This window comes from Bidens hawaiensis, unplaced genomic scaffold, assembly GCF_021521415.1.
Source record: "Bidens hawaiensis isolate Kalapana, Puna unplaced genomic scaffold, B.hawaiensis_p1.1 tig00016109_1, whole genome shotgun sequence".
Classification (NCBI taxonomy): Eukaryota; Viridiplantae; Streptophyta; class Magnoliopsida; order Asterales; family Asteraceae; genus Bidens; species Bidens hawaiensis.
The window spans coordinates 465,420-472,116 of NW_027492464.1; positions in this window are offsets into that span (position 1 = coordinate 465,420).

Below are 6,697 nucleotides of genomic sequence, written 5' to 3' on the forward strand. Positions count from 1 at the left end.
GATGAGTTTGCGCCCGACTCTCCCTTCGAGTAGTAGGTAGCAGATTCAGTCTTCGATCCTGAGCTAGTGTTGACTTTAGCTCCATACATACCTGGATCTTGAACCTGATCCATAGGTGTCTCTTTTCTGACCATGTTAAGCTCAAAGGTTCTGAGCTTGTTGACTGCCGTTTCTAGATCATATGTGGGAAAGTCTTTGTCTTCCCTCATCAGCACAGTGTACATCTCCCATTTTGGTGGGAGAGCATCTAGAAGCTTCTCAACTATTTCTTCTTCTCGGTAGGAAATTGAATAGTTGCTCAATTCAGTCATCAGATGGTAATATCGAGTGATAATATCATCTAAAATTCATTCTTCAAATACTTGAAGACTGAGAACTGGGTTTTGAGCAATTTTATCTTTGAAGCACGGATTCCTACATTCCCTTCAAATCTGTTCTCAAGAGCTTCCCAAAGCTCTCTTGCTGACGTGTACTTTCTAAACGTATGAAGGATCTCTTGTGGAAGAGCCATAGTAATAGCAGCATGAGCCTTGCTCTCGGCCTCATACATCTTTTTCTCTTCTTCTTCCATTTTGCTATATTTTTTGATTTGATCACGACCTTCATACTCCATAACTGGTGGAATATAACCATCTTGGATGCATACCCACATCTTCGCATCCTGGTATTTGACGTATTGTATGAACCGATCCTTCCATGCAACGAAATCGGTTCCCTTCAGCAACCTTGGGGCCTTAGTAGCTGACCCTGCTTCTACTTCCATCTTTACTAACTCAGAGATGTTAATTGACGACATCTTTCTCGAAAACAAAGAAACCCGAAAAAAATCAAAAAATCAAAAAATTTTCTGAAAAGTACTGTAGGCGAAGTTACGGATAACTTCGCTTAAGCCTTAACTTAGCCGCTGATTAACTTCGTTGAAGAACTTCGCAGATGATTAACTTCGCTTAAGGTAAGCGAACATAGGAGGTAGGCGGAGTTGTAGAGAACTTCGCTGAGTTAGGCGAACTTGAGAAGGTAGGCGAAGTTGTGGATAACTTCGCTTAACCTTATATCTTCGCCGAAACCCTACGTATCCTGACGGCAACTTCGCCTGATGAACACGGACGTTTTTGCAGATCTGAAATCTGGATTTTACGAGGTTTTTGACGGTGCAAAGGCTGAATACGATGGTAGGAGGTAAGATTGACTCAAAAACACAGAAAACACGTCCCGCGAATAGTCGAAACGGGACGATTTCTACACCCGCGTGAATATCCCGAACCACACAATCGAGCAAACGCTCTGATACCAATTGTAGGTTCCCTGGACGGATCGCACGAGCTATCTCGATCAACTCAGGTGCGGAATCCCTGCGTAGATCGTTACGAGTATAGAACACGAATCACACGAACACACAAAACGAACACACGTTATATATTATAACTCAAACACGTGATGTAATATCATTGTTACAGACTCTCGTCCTCACGTTACAAATGAACTCGAACTACTGAAACAAACAACTTCACAATTCACCTAACCAAGCCATAAGCTAGGTATATAAATACACGACAACTTCGCCTGGCATGTTCAGGCGAAGTTGTCCATAACTTCGCTTGACTAACAAGTTCGCCTGTTAAGCGAACTTGTCAGTAACTTCGCTTAAACATACAAAACATAATTAAACATTACAGACTCGATTACAGACACTAGACTATGAACTACTGACATTATGCACCAACAAAAACCCAAGGGCTTTTTGCACAAAGGTAATCCCATATACTATAATGAATGATATATTATACATGAAATCTCTTGCAGGACCATATCTCAGGTGCTTGGAGGAGGCAGAAGCTCAAGAAGTTCTTCAGGATATCCATAAATGAGACTGTAGGAATCACACTGGGGGCAGAGCACTATTCTCCAAAATCCTGAGGACAGGATATTTTTGGCCAACGATGAAGAGGGATGCTATGAATTATTCTCAGAAATGTGATGCATGCCAAAGACATAGTAACATTTTACACCAGCCAGGAAAACCCTTGTATCCTGTTATATCCCCTTGGCATTTCATGAAGTGGGGTATGGATATTGTGGGGAAACTACCAAGAGCTCCATGAGGAAAAGTCTTTATGCTGGCTATGACGGATTATTTCTCGAAGTGGATTGAAGCGGAAGCCTTTGTTAAAGTCAGAGAGAAAGATGTTTTCTCATTAATCAAGCGCAATATCCTGAGAAGATTTGGAATCCCGGCAGAGATAGTGTGTGACAATGGCTCGCAGTTCATTGGCAAGAGAACAACTAACTTCTGTGCCAATTGGGGAATCAAGATGATCACTTCAACACCTGTCCATACTCAGGCTAATGGTCAGGCCGAGTCAAGCAACAAAATCATTATCAATAACCAGAAGAAAAAGTTGAGGTCTAAGAAAGGAAAGTGGGCCGAGGAACTACCTTTTGTTCTTTGGGCGGATAGAACCACTTCAAAGAATGCTACTGGTCAGACTCCTTTCTCATTAGTATTTGGAGCTGAAGCAGTTATCCCGACAGAGATGGTTATCCCTACTGCTAGAGTCAGTCATCAGAATCCTGAAGATAATACTCAAAGTTTGAAGGTCTAGATGCAGTAGAAGAACTCAATGATTTAGCGAAGATCAGAATGGCCTCTTACCAGTAGAAGATAGCAAAGTCCTACAACAAGAATATCAGGGTTCGTAGATTTCAAGAAGGGGATTTAGTTCTCCGAAAAGCTTTTCAGAATACTACAAATCCTGCGGTTGGAAAGCTTGCACCAAAGTGGGAAGGTCCTTACTTGATTGAGTCAGAAGCAGGAAAGGGGGCATACAGATTTTCTACTTTGGATGGTGACTTATTACCGAGGGCTTGGAACTCTATCCACCTCAAAAAATATTTTATGTAAGACTTCTATCCCGAAGATAATTGCCATCCTGAGAAATTTAACAGTGATGTTAAACAACTAAGGTATGTATTCGAATTTACATTTTTATTATTTTTCAATATTATTATGCCTTTATCATGTTACTGACTTAAGCATCGGAGGGGTGTTAGCAAGGCTAATACCCACCCCTCACTTAGATTTGAGTGTTTTGTAGCCTGAAGACATGTGGTATCCCCACATGGAGTGAAGTTTATTTGGGCCTTGTTGCCAGTTTATTTGGGCCTTGTCGCCAGTTTCTTTGGGCCTTGCCCCCAGTTAAGGTATTATTCAATGCCTTCTAAGGTTTAAGGGGTTTTCACCTCTTCTTAAGATCGCCTGTAGCGCACGCTTATTCGGCCGTAGTTCGAGAGGCGGGGCTAACACATGAAATATAGTGACTTGTTACCTCGTTATTCTCAGCTATTGGTTTGAATCTCAAGTTTATGGTAGACGTACCATTTCCTAAGGTTTAAGGGGTTTTCATCTCTTCTAAGGGCCTTGTCGCCAGTTTATTTAGGCCTTGTCGCCAGTTTGTTTAGGCCTTGGCGTCAGTTTGTTTGGGCCTTGTCGCCAGAATTTCTGAAATTATTTTCAGGATAATGTTGATATTGCAGGTCTGTCAGAATATCCTTATGATTGGTGGAACATCCTGAAAGGTAATCTTATTACAAGGATGAAATGGTCTATACATTATCAAAGTTAGTTTCTATATATTTCTGGTATGATTTCATATTTGTAATTATCTTATATTTCATATTACTTTTCCTATTTATAAGGTGAATTTTATGACTTGGTATTGATTTATTGACTTAAACTTAAACTGTTATTAAAAAATTCCATTTATAATAGATTCAATTTTTCCCTTAAAAATTTTATAACAGAAGCATGGATAAAATACCAGCACAAGTCATAAAAAGTTGTCATACTAATATCATAGTGCAGGAAAAGATGATTCAGGTTTCACTCAAAAAGGAGCCCATCCGCCTGAACCATCATATTGTTCAAAAGCAGGAAATAAAAGTCTGTTTGGGCTTGTCCTGAACTAGGATCCCTCCACCCAAACTATCGTCCTAAGCATGTTATATTATCCTTACACAACCAAAACACAAATTGTTCAAACAAACCGGAAACACATCAAATTAACCTGGAAACCAGGTTCAAACCTTGACACCATCACCATGATCATCCTCCTTCTTCTCCGATTCTCTCACCTCACTAGCCTTTGTATCCTTCATCTCCTCACTAGCACATGTCTCCTTAATCACCTCAGAGGTACCTGCCACATCAACCTCTTCAACCTTCTCACCCCTTAGCATCTTCAGCTTCTTCCTCCAAGCCGCAGAATTCCAGGAATCCATCACATAGCCCTTCGCTTGCACCTCTTCTGACATCTTGAGCATTGACTCCAGGATAATGGTGGCTGCAGATTTCTTGGCCTCTTCAATAAACTCAGTCTTCTCCAACTCAAATGAAGTTCTGAGGTCCACAATCTCTTTGTCCTTCTTTTTGAGAAGCTTGTTCTTTATGTCAGCTGCATGTTGGAGTTCTGCGATCTTGCCTTCAGCTTCTTTCAGAGCCAATTCAGCATCGTCTTGGAGCTTTTGTTGGTAATTCTCAATCCCTTGTTATCCTCAAGTTAACATACATTTTTGCAGGATACTATTTTCAGGATAAATCAAGAAACTTACCGTTCCAAGAAGATTGGCAAGAGCTTGCAGTTTATCTCCAATTTCAGCAGTAGTCATGCAGACGAAGGGCTCAGTCTCGGTTGAAGTGGTGGCCTTCCTTTTCTTCTAGGCAACGCTCTTTTGGCGAGTGGTAGGAATCCTTGGCTTCATGGAGAGGGTCTTGGAGTGTTCCTGTTTCACCACGGTCCTATCCTCGATGAGATCGTCCAGGTCAACTAAGCTGAAGGAAGATTTTGTCTTTGGCATCTCTACACAATGATTTATCAAGTTATTCTTAAGAAAGTGAAATCCTGAGAATTTTATGAAATGCCCAAGATACTTACCAGAAGACATACTTTCAAGAGACTTTGCAGCGGTCACGCTTGTTTCCCCTGTTTCTTCTTCTAACCAGAATTCCCTATCTTGTGCCGGAATTTTGAACAACGCATAGAGCCTTCGATTCGTGTCTTTCCTGTACCTTATTGTATCCTCAAACACAACTGCAAAAAAGAAGCCGTATTAATACAAACTTTTTGCGAAAATAAATTCTATCCTAAGAATTTCCTACCATTGTGAACCCATTTAACATGCAAGTTTACTCCATCGGGAATAGAGTCACGGCGAATGAAAAAGAAATTTTTCTTCCAATCGTAATCACTACCAGACACCTTGGGGACCATGTAAAGGCGGCTGGATTTGGATTGAAGGAAATAGCGGTGAGACCCGTGTGTACGGAGGTTATAGGTTGCGGCTATCTCAGGGATTCCTATGGACAGTTCATGGGTTCTATTCAGGCGATCTATTATAGACAGGACTCTCCACACTTTTGGCATGACTTGAGAATAAGAGAGCCTGGTAATGTCGAAGAACTCCTCAATGAGCGAAGAAAATGGATACGAAAGGTCGATCGAAAAGGGATAATAAAAAAAAGAAAACCCAGGTTTTGGAAGAGAAGTCAGCTTTGGCTTTGGGGTCGAAGGGTCTGATAACGACCTTGGTAGGTAATAAGCCGAAATCTTTGAGAAACCGAATATCGAGGTCATTGAAAAGACACTGATCCTCATCAGTGGCGGGGATGTGACCCTGATCGACAAAATCCTCAGAGGTTATGAAAGAGTAAGGATTGAGCAATCGAGGGTTTCTTTTTCTCATTATCGTTCGAATAAAAAAGAAGCTTTAGAAAATTTAAGAAGATGAAAAAGAGAGAGACTTACCTGGATATCAAACGGAGGAGAGAGTATTGTGATTTAGAAGTATGGAAATGGGTTAATTATAACCTAAAAGGACGGTTTTAGGGTTTCGCGTGCCGCCCTTTCAAATCACAGAGATATTATTGATTTTAAAATTCAAAATTTTTACAGCTGTCACGCGCTAACTGTAAAAATTGGGGGCAATTGTTGGGAACAGAATTTTTATCCTCGGGATTGATCACGATTTAAGGATTACGACCTATCCTGCCGATGCAAATGTTCTGAGGATTATATTTGACTAATTCAGTTGTCCTTTATTATTTTTGATTGTTTTGCAGATAAGATCACGTGTTAAATATGCTAATATGAACGTGGTTTTACAACGGCTACTGCTGAAACTTCGTCAAACTTTAACGTGGGCAGCAACGAATAGTGGAGGACTAAGTCTAGGGTTTATCCCGGATTTCTCGGAATTTCTGTTGTAACTTTTTATTTATATAATCGACCTGATATGATCATTAAGAACACACACTTCACTTGTTTAGCTACTAGCACTCATTGTATCACTTAGCACACGATCGTTTATCAGCTCTACCAGTTGTAACCACCTTTTTGTTATTAATAAAATTGACGGTGATAGTTTTCACCGTCCGGGGGTTTTTTGTGCTGGAGATTCTCACAATTAGGGGCTTTTTCCCTCGTAATCAAATTGTTGTGTTCACTCATTTTTCAATCAAGCACTCTACCTTACGTACTAGTTTGATCAAAAGTTATGTTGTTAATTTTTGACCGAAACATATATATATATATATATATATATATATATATATATATATATATATATATATATATATATATATATATATAGACAGCCGCAGATAGAGGGCATAGAATATATATGAATATTGGTGAGGCCGGCT